Below are 19,997 nucleotides of genomic sequence, written 5' to 3'. Positions count from 1 at the left end.
CAAATATATACTAATTTATGTTGGAATATTGTTCACCATAAATTATGAGAGTGATTTGGAAGTGATGGAAGTGATCAACCATGAGAAAGACAAATGAAATCAAAACGAGAACAAAAAACAATGGAGGCCAGAAAATGGCCTGGGCGATTGCCCCCCAACTGCCCAGCCTAGTTTATGAATCATAGAAGCAAATTTAGGGAACTAGACGATCGGTACAAAATTACTGTTGACTTTGAACTCTGGTATCATTTTGAAGGGTTTCAGACCTTGTTTGACCTGATTTTTGCACCTTTTCGTGTATGGAGGTCGTAGTATTATATATGAATGATTTTCATGTTGGAAATATATATTTATCATCAAATTCATTTAATCACTTCCAGAATCAAAGATCAAACTCATTTTCATTATTTGTTCTAAAAGTTTCTTTCCAAGTTTTGTTTTGTTTGATTCGAACTTGGATTAAGATTTTGATTATTTCTACAAACTATTTGCCATAAAAGCATTTAAGCACTTATCCAGATGGTGACAAATATCATTTGAGAACAGCAATCTATAATTGTATTCAAACCTTTCATTTTGGTAAAATATCTTACTGCTGATTTTTCTTTCTTCATCAACTTTTGATCACCGATCATGGGGAAGAAACTATTATGGCTACGATTATGAATCAAAATCTTGTGAAGCTTTATAGATTCAACTGGTCAAACTTTACAAGTGGAAGGACAAGTTTTAAGTTTCTTACTCCTTTGAAGACCTTCTACATTTTGAATCTGGAATTGGAAGCATTATCGGAACCAACGATGGATGACACCGACGAAACAAAGGTGGAATGGAAGAAGAGATAAGAAGATGAATTGATATGTAGAGGTCACATTTTTAATGCTCTTTCCGATTGGTTATACAATCTCTACACCAACATCACTTCAACAAAGGAAATTTGGGAAGCGCTTGAAAACAAATACAAAGTCGAGGAGGAATGTACCGAGAAGTTTTTAATTTCAAAATAAATTGATTTTAAAATTTAATATAATATTCCCTTGTTGCCTCAAGTACATGAACTTCAAGTAATAATCAATAAATTAAAGGTGGTTACGATCGAACTTCCCAAATCATTGAAGTATGAGCAATTATTGCTAAATTACCTCCAACTTGGAAATGTTATATGAAGAAGGTTTTTCACAACTCTGAAGATTTTTCCATATACAAAAACATCTTCACATAGAAAAAGAATTAAGTGCACGAGATAAGATTGAAATTTTTTATAATGGCTAATTGAAAGCAAATTTTGTGGACAATGTCGGTCACTCCAACAAATTAAAAAAGAAGGGAAGGCCTTTTGGTCCTAAAATATCCATGAAAGTTAAAAATATGTCAAAAGGACCTTGCTATATTTGTGAAAAATTGGAATACTATGGAAGAGATTGCAGGCATAAAAAGTAAACCAAGAAACAAGATATGTGAACTCTATTGAAGAAATTATCGCTATGGTGAGTGAAATCAATGCAATCCAACGCAAAATTCTGGTATGGTGGTATAACACTTGTGATATAATCCATGTTAATTATAATATGTCTCTTTTCAAAACTTATCATGACATTGTTGATGGATAAGAGATTCAAATGGAAAATGAAGGAAAATCTAAAGTGATTGGTAAAGGGAACATCGATATCATCTTCATGTTGGGAAAGATGATTATTTTTTACTATTGTTCTTTATGTACCAAAGATGAATAGAAACTTAAAAAGTGGGGTTCTTTTGGAAAATCGAGAATAAAATCTGTCTTTGAGTCTGAAAAACTAGTATTAACCCGAGATGGATACTTTATTGGTAAAGGCTATTTGAGAGAAGGAATGGTCAAACTATGTAAAATAATTCTTTTGCTTATATAATTGATTTATCATTCTGTAGATAAATGTTTATATAATAAAGTGTGATAGGATAATTATATTTATATGTCTTTATGTGGATGATATGTTAATTATTAGTAATGACATAACAGGGATTAAATGAACAAAAATGTTTTTATCATCCATGTTCATAATGAAGGATCTTGGACAAGTTTATATTATCCTTGGCATTAAAGTTAAATGGCTAAACAGTACGAAACCCTGCCTATTTGGCAAATTTTCGAAAACCCTACCTTTTGGAAATGGCAGAAAACGTTCCTGTTTGAAAAGTTGAGCATGAAATATTTCCCTACCGTCCATTTTCTCAATAAAAATTTATGAAATTACAAATATACCCTCCCAATTAAATAAAACAAAAAGAAAAGAAGAGAATAATAAAAAGCTAATTGCAACTAAAGCCCCAAATGTTTTAAAAAATTACAAATGATCCCAAATAAATTATTAAAAATCAAAACTGAAAAACAAAAAACCACTTCTCTCCTTCCTTTCACTCCCACCACCACCATTCACCGCAAATGTTTTGTGCTATTTCGAAAAGGTAGAGAGTTTTCGACAGTTTGCCTAATAGGTGATGGTTTTGTGCAGTTTAGCAAAATTAAAAAGGATAGTGGGGGTTATATATTGAACCAATCACATTATGTTGAGAATATGATAAATAAGTTGGCAATAGCTCAAATTGAATATGCAAGTGCAATTGAAAGTCTTATGTACGTGGTACAATATACAAGATCGGATGTTGCATTTGCAGTGAGTAAACTAATTAGGTTTATTAATAATCCATGTTCGGAACATTGGAAAGCCATAAGGTTCTTGGTTACTTGAAGAAACCAAATACCTTGGACTACAATATACAAAGTTTTTGACTATCCTTGAAGGATATACCGTGCTAGTTGTATATCGAGCGCGGGAGAAAACAAGTCTACTTCAAGTTGTGTATTTACTTTTGAAAAAGGTGTAATTTTTTAAAAGTCTAAGAAACAATCATCGTTACATACTCAACAATGGAGTCGGAGTCTGTAGCATTGGCTGAAACTAGAAAAAAGGCTAAGTGGCTAAGGGATCTTTATAAAATTCCATTGGATGTAAAGGATTTTTCTTCTATACCTATCTTGTGTGTAGTTAACCCACTTTAGCACGAGATATAGCGAAGTATATAATGGAAAATCTAGACATAGTCTAAGACATGCGTATGTGAGAAAATTAATCAAATATGAAATAATTTTTCTTACATATGTTAAGTCTAGTTAGAACTTAGCCAATCCATATATTAAACCTCTTACAAGAGAGTTAGTAAGATAAACATCGAGAAGGATGTGATTGAAATTCCTTGATTAAAAGTCCACTAATGATAGCAACCTATCAAAATATAGTAAATAAGTATATCTAGGTTTAAATGGTAATAACAAGTCATTTAATAAGGGGATAAGTTTTAGCACTATTAACCTATTTAAAACCCTATCCTAGATGAATAGCGCTGCTTGTCACGGATAGGAAGGTTGAATTTCTATAACTCTTAATAAAGTTTAGATCGATGGATCAAGTGATCTAAAAGTGACAAAGATACTATTAGAACTTTGCCTATACAAACGACAAAGTGGGCCTCCTTAGTAAAGAGTAGGAATTTCTCTCTTAAAATCTTGTGCATAGGGGAACGCAAGGCCATAAGAGTGCTAAACAAGATTGTATAGAACTAGAAAATTGATGCTTATGTGTGTGATTTCACCGGTATCATCACAAGGAATAATATGTTAAAAGCTTTTATGCAACCTAGGATTGTGATGATCACTTTGTGAGATTTAACCTAAGGTTGGATTTAAATTGAAATATATCCATACTCTATGCATAAGTGTAGTTAAACTTGAGTTTAAATTCATTATATATTTGACCGAGTAGGAAATTGTTAGAATATTGTTCAACATATATTATTAGAGTGATTTGGAAGTGATGGAAGAGATATCAATTACAAAAAAGATAAGTAAAATCAAAACGAGAACAAAAAATGGTGGAGACTGAAAAGTGGCTTGCGAGATCGTCCAGGCTTAAGGTAGGGCAATCGTCTAGCCTAGTCAATGAGTTACAAAGGAAAATCTAGTGAATAGACGATCTTCCAATTTTGTACCGGGCGATCATCTAGTACAATCATTTTTATCATTGGCTTTTGAATTCTAGCGTTGCGTTTTGAAGTGTTTCACACTTTTTAGCTTGGTTTTTGCACCTTTTCGTGCATGGAGCTTGTATATATGGATGTTTTTTATGTTGAAAAACATATCTTTAATGTCAAATTCATTCATTCACTTCCAAAATCAAAGATCAAACACATTTTCAATATTTGTTCTAAACGTTCGTTTCCAAGTTTTGTTTTGCTAGATTAAAACTTGGATTAAGATTTTGATTACTCCTACAAACTATTTGCCATAAAAGTTGATCTGTGCTTTAAATGTGATTAATTATCTTTAAATTTGATGACTCATGGCTTCATTATCGTTAATTATGTTTGTAAGGTAAAACTCGAGAAAAATTGGGTGAATAGGAAGAAATGAAGGAAAAAACAGGCGAAAACAAAAGAAATATAAAGCTCAGGTACCAAAGTGTAAGCATCCAATAGTTGATTCGAACTACAAAATGAATATTGAAGACCATATAGAAATAACTGGATGGAATTGGAGGTCAAAGGAGTGAAATATAGTTAAAGTATTCGCACAATAGATAATTAGCATCAGATTGGGACCCTTTTTTTTTGGATAGAAAACGTTTGAATTGAAAATTTTCTATTTAAAAATTGTAGCACATTGAGTTAACTTTCCAACGTACATTGAATTACCTCAATCGGATATGGAAAGAGAAAGTTATGTCCAAAATACAAAATCTGCTCAAGGACAAAGTATGGCAAATCGGCTCTTGTGAGATAGCATTTTTCTTGACTTGAGAGCAATCTAAACATGCTTGCGAGCGTGCAATAGGTAGACATGTTTGTGGGCTTAGGCAAGATTTTTTTTTGACGAGCTAATTTCCTTTTTTGATTCAAACTTTTATTGGTAACAACATTAGGACAATTTCTTAACCTGAATTCGATCCTTATAAATACAAAACTTGGGAGAAACTTGGATCAAATCACTTTCATATCATAAAATCATTCAAGAACGAGGGACAAATTCATCATAAGTTGGATAGGAGAATAAATCTAATACATGGATTGAATCAAGAAATATTAAGAACTTGAAGAATCAAAACTCGAGATTGAAGAACAAGAACAAGAATTAGACAATGACATCTCTTTCTTGAATTTTTAAATTTCAGGCGATGCTTTTCCATTCTTGTTGTTTTATCATTAGAATTTAACTAGATTCTCTGTATTAGATCAAGTCCTAATTTTTTTTAATTTATTTTAATTCAAATTAGTAGTTTGGTAATTCTTTTTTCTTGATTAATTTTGTATTTCAATTGCATTATTTAATTGTTTGGCCATCAATTGAATAATTAGCTTGTTTTATTATTGGGAGATTCACAATAAATTTCGAACGTGACAAAATTAACACATATGTAATAGATACTAAGAATAACAATTATTATATGTGTAATCATATAGATAATCTAAAATTTAATCCATTATAATCATTTGAATTCGAACTAGGAATAGACTCGGATTACGGTTATGATAGATTTAATTTGTCTTGAAAAAAAATTATATATCGTAGCTTTATCGATTGTCAAGAAAGCATAAACGAAACTAAATTACAAATCGAGAACTGAAATAGATAGCAATAGGTAAATTCAAAATTCAATACAATCAATCTTTAATTTAATAAAAATAATTTTTTTTTTATATTTCTTAGATTAATTTAGAATAATAAAATCAAAATCTCTTTTGTTTATATAATTTGGATTCCATACATTACTAATAAACTTGAATTGAAATTTATTTCGTGTCAAACGATAACTCTCAACTCACTTAATCTATTATTTGTCAATGATCCTGTACGTCTGCGAGATTTTGCCAAACAAATTTTTGGCACTATTATCGGAGAATAAAATATATAATTTGAGTTTATTATTTTACATAGGATTCGATTATTTATTTATTTTTTTGTTAATTTTGGTTACCTGTCCTGATTTCTCTTGTACTTTGTATTCTTCTAGGAACTATTCAAAAGTACGGGCATGATTCTAACAATAGCAAGGGCAACGAAGCAATAACAATATTTCAGCACGACATGGATAATGAGGAAATTTTTGCAGAAGATGTTGAAAGATCTATAAGATTTAGGGATTATTGTTTTTTTGTTATAGGAAAAAGTAACTTGATTATTGTAGATAAGGCTGATACAATTTTTATCCATGATTTCATGGGATTTAATGTTTGAATTCCTGGTTACCACATTCAGCAGGATGTTGCTGATTTTAATCTCTATAAACCTGTGTTGTACTTGGTCAATGAGTAGAAAATATAAACAAGATTTCTCTCTCTTTGTATACATATACCTTTATGGTATCGGAGCTTTAACTCTGCTCTTTTTGTTCAGATCAATTTCTATTTGTTCTATTCCTTTTTCTCTTTCAAAATATATCTGGTGGTTAAGTAAGGCATGGCCTCATCCTCCGAAATTTCAAATGTTTCATCTACTCTTACCAACATTGTTTCCAACAATCCAATCATTCTGATCCTCTTTCTTTACGAATCACTGGACATTAACTGACTGAGCGAAATTATCTTCAACGGTCACAATCACTCATGCTCTTTATCTGCAGTAAAGGGAAAGATAACTACCTTACTCGAGTTGCCAAGGCACAAACCACCGAAGATCCAACATATCAAGCAGGAAAGTAGAGAACAACATGGTCTTGTCGTGGTTGCTAAATTCCATGACTAAGGAAATCAGTGAAGACTTCATGTTTTATGGCGCAACCTAGGAGATACGGGAGGCTACAAAGGAGACCTACTTTGACAATGAAAATACAACAGGGCTATTCGAGATTACGTCTTCTAAATGATCTTCAATAGAGGGAAATGACCGTCACAGATTCAAAATCAGTACTGGAAGCAACTTGATCTCTTTGACCACGAGAAATTTGGTTGCACTGAGTGTAGTCCTAAATATAAGAAAATCATGGAGAAAGAAAGAATCCTTAAATTCCTATTTGGTCTCGACAAATATTTGGATGAAGTTAGGGGGAGAATCCTTGGTGTTGAGAAGCTTTTTCTGAAGTTAGGCGAGAAGAAAGTCGTAAGAAGGTGATGACGTGCACTCAAAATTCAATAGATTTAGCAGAAGCACTTGTCCTTCAAGCTCGTGGCCGAAACATAACTCGTAATAGTTTCATGAAAAAATGGATGACCATGGTGTGATCATTGTCGAAAACCTAGACACAAAATAGAGACATGCTGGATAATACATGGCAATTTGGCTGACTGGAAATTCAAGGGAATATATCAAAGATATCAATTTAGAGTCGAGAGTCGTGGATTTAAGCTTCTAGAGAAGAACAATCTGTCCCTAAAGTTCTCATTCAGCAAAGAGCAACTTCAATTGTTACAGAAGCTGATTAACAAACAAAATGCTTCTAAAACTATATGGTTCGGGTCCAAGATTCAACAAGTTAATATTTCCACAGTTTTAAGTTCTCATATGGTGCATCTGATCACACGATCGATAATCGTGATTTATTTCACACTTTTAATCCTTGCTCTAAAAATTCTATTGTAGGGATTACTAATGGTTCTGTATATAAAGTTACTGAATTTGGAACTATTATTTACCAAGATTTAACTCTGAAATCAGTGTTATTTGTTCCAAAATAACCTTTTATCTATTAGCAAGCTTACCAAGGTTTTGAAGTGCGCAACTCATTTCTCACCAACTTATTGTTATTTTTCAGGTTTGGAATCGAGGAGGACGATTGACGATGCTAAGGGGTATGTGGGACTCTCTATCTTCTCAAAGGCCCACGTAATCCTAGAAAACAAGCTCATCAAGCGTCTTTACCCGTTTTTCCAAACATTTCAGATAAAGAAAGTGCAATCGTGTTGTGGCACTTTAAATTAGGACATGTCAATTTTCAATATCTAAGGAAGTTTTTTTCCATCAATGTTCAATAATGTGAATGAATAACTTTTGCAATGTGAAGTTTGTCATTATTCAAAACATGCCAGAAACAACTACCCCATTCAAAATTACAAATCCTTTCATGCTCTTGCATTGATCCATAATGAAATTTGGGGACCATCTAAGACTGAAACAGGTTCAAGTTTTAGATGATTTATACCATTAATTGAGGACTACACTAGGTTAACTTAGGTTTACCTCATGAAAGAAAAATCAGAAGCCAATACCATCTTTAAATTTTTCCATAACATAATTCAATATCAATTTCAAACAAAAATAAAAAGATCTGATATTGCTAGAAAATATTTCAATTCTATTCTTAGGGAATACGTTCGAACTCATGGGATAATATATACATCAACAAAATGGGATAGTTGAAAGGAAAAAAAAAAAAAGAGATTTGCTTGAAGTAGCAAGGTCCATCATGTTTACTATCCATGTTTCTAACATTTGTTGGGGATGCAATTTTAATAGCAACTTATTTGATAAACTGAATGCCTTCATTCTCCAACTGGAACAAACTACTCAAATGCTATACCACAACACACATCATTTCCTCATTACCATTAAAAGTTTTTGGAAGGACGGTCTTTGTTCACTTTCATTCTCCAAACTGGAACAAACTAGATCCTAGAGCCATTAAATGCATTTTTCTGAGGTATTCTCCTAATAAAAAGGGTTACAATGTTATTCACCCAATACTCAAAAATATTACACCTCAATGGATGTAACAATTTTTTTGAAAATCAACCCTACTTTACCAAAAACTCTATTTAGTGGGAGAACTTGCAAAAGGAACTTAATTTTTGGTACGTCATAACTCAACAAATCCAACAACAGTCACCAAAAATAAATTCAAATGATAATGTTAATATCCCAACTGAAATTGACCCTCTCGAAGTTGACTCAGGAAGAAAATCTTAAATTCAACCTAAGCCTCAAACTTCTTCCATTGAAAAGTCTCATCTTGAACATGAAAATTAGTTACATGTGTTTATACAAGGATGAAAAGACCCCAAGAGTTATTAGAGATCCCAATTCTTCCTGAGCAAAGCCGTGAATCAATTCGGTTCTAAGAAATTCAAGTAACAATGCTTCTAATGAGTCTATTGATAATGATCTCGATGCCCATATTGACATAAGAAAGGGTGTACAGGAATGTACTAAATATCCTATTCAAAACTTTGTGTCATATGCGGGCCTAAGGGTAAATTGGAAAAAGAATACTAGTAGAAATAAATCATCTTGATTTCGGATCGGTCTCATAAGACCATTTTGGAAGGAGAATGACAAGGGGAACAATACTCACAATTGCCGTGATGTACGTTGAATTTCAGCAGTTCGAGTTTGTTTAGACCTCGAAAACTGATTTTTAAAGTTTTAGCACTATTTTTGTCAATTAGTTTATTTTCCTTTTTTTACAATTCTAGTTTGATTAAATTTTTTTTTTATTACTTTTAGTTGTTCTAAACTACGTTTCTATGTAAACCCTTATAAATAAGGGCTTAGCTCATTTTTTTATTATCTTTTCATTAAAAAATTCCTGAGTTTATTTTTTTTATTATTTGGTGGATTCCAAATTGCTTGTTCTTAAGGTTTTCGCTTGAATTCCTTTCTTTCGCTGCGTCAAGTGGTATCAGAGCCGGCTTTCTTGTCTCTATATCTTTGATTCATAAACATGGATGATGTACCAGTTACTAGGGTAGATTTAGATCCCACAAATCGACAGATTGGCGATCTCACTACTCAGATTGAAGAAATTTGTCAATTGCTTCTATGGGGTGCTGATAACAATGGGTAGAATGAACAATGGGCAATTAATAATGAGCAAGTGGCTGAGCCTGTAGTTCGTAGAGAAAATAATAGAAGGCGTGTAGTAAAAGATAGTGAATTAGAGTCGGAGGAGGAGATCGAAGTACCGTCGCATCATCCTAATCGTCAAAATCGAAATACCTTTGATGATTATCGGATCAAAGCAGACATTCCTCCATTCTTTGGAAACATGAAGATAAAGGACTTCTTGGATTGGTTGGTGGAGGTTAAGAGATTCTTTGAAATTGAGGATATTTCAGAGGACAAGATGGTTAAGATGGTGGCATTCCGTTTGAAATCTGCGGTAGCAGTATGGTGGGATTAATTGCAGAATGCTCGAAGGAGACAGGGAAAGAGTTGGATTCGAACTTGGAGAAAGATGAAGCAGTCTTTGATGGATCGATTTTTACCTGCAGATTATGAACATATTTTATATCAAATGTACTTGGGATGCACACAGGCGAATCGTACAGTGTTGGACTGCACCAATGAATTTATGTGATTGGCGGAACGAAATAGTTTGTCAGAATCTGAAAATCAAAAGGTAGCCAGGTATACTAGTGGTTTGAAGGTGACCATTCAAGATAGAATTGAGATGCAGAATATTTGGGCGTTGCATGATGCCATTAACATGGCGATGAAAGCAGAGATGATGGAATCTAATAAGAGAATGATTTCATACAGGAGGCCCTTACCTGCCTAATCATCATCATCCACCCCTTTAGACAAAGGAAATGCTCCACAACAAGCCCCAGTCAATCCTAACAGGAGTGAAGTTGACAATAATGGTCGTTTTGGGAACAGAAGTCAGACTCGGGGAGTGCCTCAGAATGCAAATCCATATGCTAAACCAATGGGAAAAATTTGCTATAGATGTCAAAAGCCCGGGCATCGTTCCAATAACTGTCCTGAGAGAAAGCAAGTCAATTTGGTGGAACCGGAGGTAGTAGATGAGGAGGAAGATACTGAAGTGGAGGATGAGTATGCGGGAGTAGAGTTTGATGTGGAGGAATGAGTATAAAGACTCACTTTGGTATTGCAACGAATCCTTTTATCACCTAAGGAGGAGGGACAACGTCATTGCATCTTTCGCTCACTTTGTTCTATCAAGAATGAGGTGTGTGAAGTGATTGTGGATAATGGAAGTTGTGAAAACTTTGTGTCGAAGAAGTTGGTGAATTTGTTGAAACTACTAGTTGAAAGCCATCATAAACTGTATTCACTTGGTTGGGTAAAGAGAGGTCCTTTTGTTCAAGTTGCTGAAACTTGCAAAGTACTTATTTCCATTTGTAAGCATTATAAAGATAAAGTTATGCGTGATGTCATAGACATGGATGCCTGTCATATCCTATTAGGTCGTCCATTGCAGTTTGATGTGGATTCAACTCTCAAAGGGCATGATAATATAGTACTCTTTTCATGGGCAGTCATAAGATCGCTATGGTTCTTGTCAAACAGACGGAGAAGTCTACACATCAACGAACTGAGAGTTTCCTTAAATTTACAAATGATTAGAAGGAGATTACGAAGTCTGTAAGAGAATCTGATTGCTTCTATCTAGTTGTAGTTAAAGGGCTCTTTACAAAAAATAACGAAGATGCGAGTGTTCCTCCTGAGGTGTAGGAAATTTTGATAGAATTTAAAGATTTGGCTTCCGATGAATTGCCAAATGAGGTACCTCTTATGGGGAATATTCAACACCAGATTGACTTGATACCTGGAGCTAGCCTTCCAAATTTACCTCATTACCGAATGAGTCAGAAAGAGAATGAGATTCTAAGGGAGCAAATTGAGGACCTGTTGAAGAAAGGGTTCATAAAAGAGAGTATGATTTCGTGTACAGTACCTGTCCCTCTAGTGCCAAAGAAGGATGGAAAGTCACGTATTTGTGTTGACAATCATGCCATCAACAAGATAACAGTAAAATACAAGTTTTCCATTCCACGGTTGGAGGATATGCTTGGGAGTTCTAAGGTCTTCTCGAAAATAGATCTCCGCAGTGGTTATCACCAGATCCGTATTAAGCCAGGGGATGAATGGAAGACTGTCTTCAAGAGTAAGGACGGACTTTATGAATGGTTGGTGATGCCATTCGGACTTTCAAATGGCCCAAGTACTTTCACGAGGATGATGAACCAGATTCTCTGTCCTTTTATTGGGTCTTTTGTTGTGGTGTATTTCGATGATATCCTTATTTACAGCAAGTCTAAGGTGGATCACCTAGCTCACTTGAGGCAAGTCCTGGAGGTTTTGAAGGAAAATCAGTTGTACATCAACTTGAAGAAGTGCACATTCTGTACATCTAATCTATTATTTTTAGGCTTTGTGGTAGGAGAAGATGGTCTGTATGTAGATGAAGAGAAGACAAAAGCAATCCGGATTGGCCAACACCAAAGTTAGTTTCTGAAGTAAGGAATTTTCATAGGTTAAACTTTCTACGGACGATTTATCAGGCATTTTAGTATTATTGTGGCACCTCTCACAGAACGTTTGAAGAAAGAAAGGTTCAGTTGGGGAGAGGAACAAGATAAGAGCTTCGCCTTTATTAAAGAAAAGTTGTGTACAACTCTAGTATTAGCCTTGTCAAGCTTCGAGAAGATCTTTGAGGTGGAGTGTGACGCTAGTGGTATTGGTATTGGGGCTGTTCTTTCTCGAGAGAAGAGACCCGTGGCTTTCTTTTCAGAAAAGTTAAGTGATGCCAGATAAAAGTGGAGTACCTATGAGCAAGAATTCTATGCAGTTGTCAGGGCTTTAAAGCAATGGGAACACTACCTGGTATAGAATGAGTTTGTATTGTTCACTGATCACCAAGCCTTGAAATTTATTCATAGTTAGAAACACATCAGTAGGATGCATGCTCGGTGGGTGACTTTTCTTCAGAAATTTGCTTTTGTAACTAAGCATAAATCCAGAAGTACCAATAGAGTTACAGATGCACTGAGTCAGAAAGCTCCCTTATTGATCACATTATCACAGAAAATTGTTGGGTTTGAGTGCTTGAAAGAGCAATATGCAAATGATCCTGACTTTAAGGAGATTTGGAATAAGTATGTGAATCGGGAATCAATGGTGGATTTCTATATTAGTGAAGGGTATCTATTCAAAGGCAACCGGCTTTGTATTCCCGTTTCATCTCTACGTGAAAAATTGATTCGAGATTTACATGATGGAGGTCTAAGTGGACACTTGGGGCGTGACAAGACAATAGCCAGTTTGGAGGCTAGTTATTATTGGCCACAGTTGAAGCAAAATGTTGGAATTATTGTGAGAATGTGTTATACTTGTCAAGTGTCAAAGGGTCAAGTACAGAATACTGAGTTGTACATGCCACTTTCTATCCCTCAAGGCATATGGCAAGATCTGGCTATGAACTTTGTTTTGGGATTACTTCGTACTCAATGGGGGGGTAGATTTTATTTTTATGGTGGTTGACAGGTTTTCCAAAATGGCGCACTTCATAGCTTGTCGGAAGACTTCAGATGTATCACATATTGCCAAACTATTTTTAGGGAGATTGTTAGATTACATGGAGTTCCCAAGTCTATCACATAAGACCGGGATACAAAATTTTTGGGGCACTTTTGGATTACCTTATGGAAGTTGTTTGGAACCAATTTGAACCGAAGCAGCACTGCCCATCCTCAAATCGATGGACAGACTGAGGTTACTAACCGTACTCTTGGAAACATGGTTCGAAGTGTTTGTGGAGATAAACCTAAACAGTGGGATCTTGTACTACCTCAAGTGGACTTCGCGTACAACAGTGCAGTTCGTACTGCTACACGTAATTCTCTATTTGCTATTGTGTATATAGAGGTGCCTTACCATGGTGGATTTGGTGAAATTGCCTAAAGGTGATAATAAAAGTGTTACTGCTGAACATCTGGCAGAGGAAGTGATACCAGTTCGTGATGAGGTAAAATAGAAGTTAGAGAGAACTAATGCAAAGTATAAGGCAGCAGTAGATTCACATAGACAGGATAAACAATTTCAGGAAGGGGACTCAGTGATTATTTTTTTGAGAAAAGAAAGATTTCCCATTGGTACTTACAATAAGCTGAAACCAAGAAAGTATAAGCCTTTCAAAGTGCTTAAACGGATTAACAACAATGCCTACATTATTGATTTGCCAGAGTCTATGAGTATTTCTCGTACATTTAATGTGGCAGATTTGTATGAGTTCTATAAAGATAATAAGCCTTTCTATCCAGAGTATAACTCAGGGTCGAGTTTTTCGGAGGTGGAAGGGACTGATGTAGGACATAAGGCGTATATTGAAAAAAGAGTACCAGTAGAAATAAATCATCTTGTTTCCGAATCGGTCTCATAAGACCATTTTGGAAGGAGAACGAAGAGGGGAACAATACTCACTACTATGCCGTGATGTACGTTTAATTTCGATCGTTCGAGTTCGTTTAGGCCTCGAAAACTGATTTTTAAAGTTTTAGCGCTATTTTTTGTCAATTCGTTTATTTTCTTTTTTTACAATTCAAGTTTAATTAAACTTCTTTTTCATTACTTTTAGTTGTTCTAAATTACGATTTCATGTAAATCCTTATAAGTAAGGGCTTAGCTCATTTTTTTTTATTATCTTTTCATTAAAAAATTCATGAGTTTATTTTCTTTATTATTTAGTAGATTCCAAATTTCTTGTTCTTAAGGTTTTCACTTAAATTCCTTTCTTTCGCTGCGTCAATCCTATTCAAAACTCTGTGTCATATGCGGGCCTATTTCCCGAATTCTAGGCATTTACTACTAATCTGGCTGGTATTGAAATTCCATTGAATATCCACTGTTCTGGAAAGTTTGAATGGAAGAAAGCTGTTGAAGATGAAATCAAAGTTTTGGGGAAAAATGGTACTTAGGAGCTAACTAATATGCCACAGGAAAACGACCAATTGGCTGTTAGTGGATTTTCCACTATAAAAGTAAAATCAAATGGAAGCTTAGATCGCTATGAAGTGAGGTTGGTTGCTAAAGGATTTACTCAAACTTATGACATAGATTATTACGTCACTTTTTCTCTAGTTGCAAAACTCAATACTGTTTGTGTCCTTCTCTCCTTAGCAGCTAATAAAGATTGGCCAATTCATTAGTTTGATGTCAAGAATGCATTCCTTCAAGCTAATTTAGAAGAGAAATTGAACATGAATATTCCTCTTGGTCTCGAGATAAGAGCTAATGCTAACAAAGTGTGCAAGCTTCAAAAATCATTATATGGACTCAGACAATCTCCACTAGCTTGGTTTGATAGGTTTACCAAAGTGGATAAAAGGCAAGGATACTCCAGGGACAATCTGACCATACACTTTTTATGAAATTCTCAGCAAATGGAAGGGTGGTAATCCTCATTGTTTAGGTGGATGACATTATTGTCACTGGAGAATTTAATGGAGAAATAGTTAGACTGAGATAATTCCTTTCTAGGGAATTTGAGAGAAAAATTCTAGGAAATTTGAAATACTTGCACTAAAAAAATTTCAAATGAGCATAAGAAACATCCTTTCTATCTACATAATCTCTGAAATCTCAAAATTGAAATGAATTGGTGAAGACTCGTTGATTAGGTAGTATATCGTACAAACAACTTCACTCCAGAATGACTTACCTAGCCATCCTTAACATGTTTCTGACCTTATCTACAATTGTCCCAGTCATTTTCTTTTCACACCATTGTGATGTGGGGGTACTAGGAACTATCTTCTCAAGTCTGATACCATGCTCTGAGCAATAACTTTCAAGTACTTTAAACATGTATTCTCTTCTATTGTCAGTTCAAAGACACTTCAAAACCTTTCTACTACTTTGTAAATCATCATCAATAGAAATAAGAAAATACTCAAATCTACCTAAGGACTCTATCTTAATGGGACAACAAACATCAAAATAAACCAAATCTAGAACCAATAGAGCACTTCTGAAAAGAGACTCTATGTTCTTTACAAAGTAAACAAAAATAAAATCAATTTAGTGGTGTGTGTGTACTTTTGGTAAGAGGAATAAGAATTTTTCTTGCCAAAATCTGCAATCCTTTCTCGCTCATGTGAGCTAGCCGCTTGTATCACAAGTCCAGTGAAGAATCACTTTTAGTGACCTTCACCACTTCACTTCACACCTTTACTTGTGTCTTGTAAAGTGTGTAACAAATCTTTCCTCGAGCAAATACCATCGACCCTTTTATTAGTTTCCATCTTCTAGTATCAAAATAACTATCAAACCTTACTTCATCGAAAGCATGTATAAAAGCAAATTCAGGCGCATGTCTAGAACATGTCATTCATTCTTCAATATCAAGCTACATCCAATATTTGTTTGAAGATAAATATCACCAATTCCTACAATGCTTGTAAAAATATCATTATCCATCTCCACCCTGTCAAATTTATCTGATTTATACCATGTAAATAGATCCTACCTTGGAGTAACATTGTAAGAAGTCGTCAAGTCAATAACCTACTCAACAAATGGATTTGTAATATCTCAACATTGCTCATCTTGTGTAGAAAAAGCCGGCACAACTATTTCCTAATCTAAAGTATTACTTGTTGTATTTTGATCAGTCTTCTTATAATGTTTTTCCTCTTTTAGTTGGTTTTTCCAAGCATTGTAATGTTCTTTATATGACCCTCTTTATCACATGGAAACATCTTACGTTTTCTCGTCTTTGACTGACTTCTGAAGTTACCATATCACTTAGGATCTTTGCTTTTACTCCTTTCTTTGTTCTTTGTAACAAGAGTTTGTGCATCATTCCAATCCAAATATTTTCTTCATTAAACAAACTGTTTTTAACTAGAGTAGGTTCAAGCAAAACATATAGAGCAGAGTTACTAAGTGATACCACCAAAGTCTTCCAAATATCAAGCAATAAACTTAGAAGTAACAGTAATTGCATCTCATCATCTAGCAATATTTTTATTGTGTCAACTAATTTACTAAGTATTGGAATATGCTTACTTAACAACTGATTTTCCCTCTTTTAGCTTCAAATTTACAAGCTTTTTGCAAAAGCTTTATTTTGAGTCGTCTTCCTCTCATAGAGCCTTCAATTTCTTCCATAGTTTACTAGCATCTATCTCTTGAGATATGTGATGGAAAACACTAAGGTCAATCCACTATTTAATATACCCAATAGCCTTCTGATTTTTCTTTTCCCATTCCCTATTTATTCTGTGCTTGGCTTGGCACTATTACCCTCAATAGTGTCATGTAAATCTTTATAGTAAAGGATATCCTCCATTATTAGCTTCCAGATGGAATAATTCGAAGCCGTGAGTATAATCATAGTACCTGAAATATTCTCCATTCCCTTTACACAAGACAATTAACCCACAGCTTAAATCAAGCTCTAATACCACTTTGTTGAGCAATATCTCTCATCCTGTAAAATAAATTACAACCCCAAGCAGATAGACTGCAAATAAGTAAATAAGAAATACCAAGAGGAGAATGCACCAACTTGTTACGTGAAAAAATTCCTCTAGTGTAGAGGGAAAAAGTCACGAGGTAACTCCAATCAAATCCATTGTAAAAATAGAGATTACTATATTTAAGTTTATGCCCAAAACATGAATGTAAGCAGAATTTATCTCATAACACTTTCTAATTCTGTTAGGGACTTAAATTCATCAATACTCTCTTTTGAAGACACTCTTGGACACCTTGATAAACTCAGGATCAAAATTAAAGATTTGGCCACTTTTAAATTTGTTGATTAACATTTTGGAACAATGACTTGATGGGTGAACCAAGTTTTTAGGATTAGAAAATCAAATTGTCTTGTTGTTCAATTGAATAGTTATATTTCTGAAGTCTTAATATTAAGTCCCTTTTGGGAGTGTTGGAAAATAAAATCAAAAACTTGTTTTATTGTAGATGTCTTGAAAAATATCTTTGGGAGTATGGGTTTATATGTCTAAAAATTTAGAGAAAACTTTGTATTTTATTTTCGTATTAGATGCCACCCTTCCTTTCTAAGAAATTTATTTTTTTGCGCATCCTAAAATCAACCTCTAGCTCCATTCCTACTTAAATATATATTTTAACACTACATTTCAACAATTTCATTATCGCATCTCAGTTCATGATGGGGGTAGGAAAGGAGTGTATAAATGAATTAAAATTGATGAATGTATTTATTAAGCAGCTTCAAATCATTATTTATCTTATCTTAAATTTTGTAGGCTCCTCGAACTTATTCTTTTCACTCTCCCAAAACCAATTTTGGAAATGACAAAAACATCGTTGATCTCCTCACATGTTAATCTCTTCATGTGTCTATCCAAATGCATCACTTGCACTTGGAATAAAGGTGGCTGCACCTTTTCTAAGTGTGGACGTTCTCGTCCCACCAGAATTAGATGAGGGATTAAACCTCATGTTATTCATAGTCTTGAATTCTCTCTTCTACTTGGAAATCAACTAAGCACTCTGGCAAATTTTTTGGGTTGTTGGAACAGTAATCATAACCATGTACTTCTTTCTAGCATCTCGATATCTTCTATGTTGATTAGGACTGAGGTTCCGATCTTCACCTCATTCCAACCATGGCATGCCTCAGGATCAAGAGTGTCGTAATTGCACTCATCCACTGAAAATCCTTGATAATGAGTAATGAAGGGCCCTTGACTCCAGTCTACTAGTCCTACCCATTCAGTTTTATTCCATATGTTTGCTTCTATGTGCATGGAGTTTGATGGATAACTCCTATATTTGAATACTCTTATTGGTGTCCCGTCTATAAAGAACCTATATACACAAAATCAACAAAAATATGAGTCATATGTTATCAATTAAATGTCTAATCATGTAATATTTAGAGTAACGTAATATGAAAATAAAAAGGGAAAGAGAATAAAGTACTTAATTTAGGTTAATATGTTAGGTTCGAAGGCTAAATTTATATAAAAAATAATCCATAGTCATCATTCGAAAATATCCAGAATCAAAATCCTGTTTTGAATGGCATCCAGCTCTTGCATAATTAATAATTAATTAGAGCAAAGAAAAGGCCTAAAATTAGCTTGAATCCACAATCTATACCTAATATATACAGATTCGTTTACCTATTGTCCCTTACATGCGGCATGAGGGCATAAGACATAGAATGCATGGGTATATAATCCAATGCCCTCTTCGTAACATGCTAATAGAGAGAGAGAGAGAGAGAGAGAGAGAGAGAGAGAGAGAGAGAGAGTCTATTAGCAGTTGGACTACCCGTCCTTGATCAAGAACAGAAAGATGATCACCACCCCACTGAGGAGAGTAGCTTTGTTCAAATGGGAATTCATTAGCATATCCACAGGTAACAAAGAGAATTAGGAACATGCAAATTATTGCATAGTAATCCATCAGAGTTAGAATCTTCTTAATTAACTAATTGACCTGTATTTAAATATAGTACTAGCGAAAGTTTTAAATTATTTGGCTAATTGTCAATTCAATAGTGTGTTAAAAAATAGGTACTAAGGGATGAGATACCAACTACTCGACTTCATATTTTTCTTTTTATAATTACAGATTTTCTTATGCAATTTGCTAGAGTCATTATTGTTGAAGGACATGAAAAGAGATTGATAGAGTTCCTAATTCATTGTATTGCCTCATCCTAAATCCGTTTCTACTTTCATATGCCTAAAAGTGAATGCTTCTGCATTGGCGAAAAATTTATAAGGAGAAATATAGTGTACCTGTATCAACTTTCTACAGGACCGAAATGACTTTAGAAAATTACAGTTACAAACATTTATGTCAAATTCTTCTCTTCAAACATTACCACATGGGAGAAAAATGATTTGAATGTATTTTGTTGATGATATTGCTTGTCGAGCTATTATTGTTTTCCAATTGAATACATTTTAAACTTTTCAGTGAAGATTGAAGGAAATGAAGCTTTTATTTAAAACTCCTAGCTTAGACCATCTTTTTCTTCTACAGTACAATGTAATGTAGGCTGCAATGACAATGTCTATATTCTGACTTTTGTATATTTTATATTTTATATGTAAAAGGCAGTGTATGGGCTACGTATGTAAGGGAAAAAAATAAATGAAAATCTGACTTTTTTGTCCCAGTAATTGTGTCTTTGCTCTGTTCTGTTTTTGTAATTTTTTCTTTGCTTCTTCAAGTAGATTGCTGGTTCTCTTTCATTCTGGAAGATAAAAAAGAGCAAGTTCTT

The sequence above is a fragment of the Olea europaea genome, chromosome 2, assembly GCF_002742605.1.
Source record: "Olea europaea var. sylvestris chromosome 2, O_europaea_v1, whole genome shotgun sequence".
Taxonomy (NCBI): domain Eukaryota; kingdom Viridiplantae; phylum Streptophyta; class Magnoliopsida; order Lamiales; family Oleaceae; genus Olea; species Olea europaea.
Note: the sequence above shows the minus strand (reverse complement) of the source record.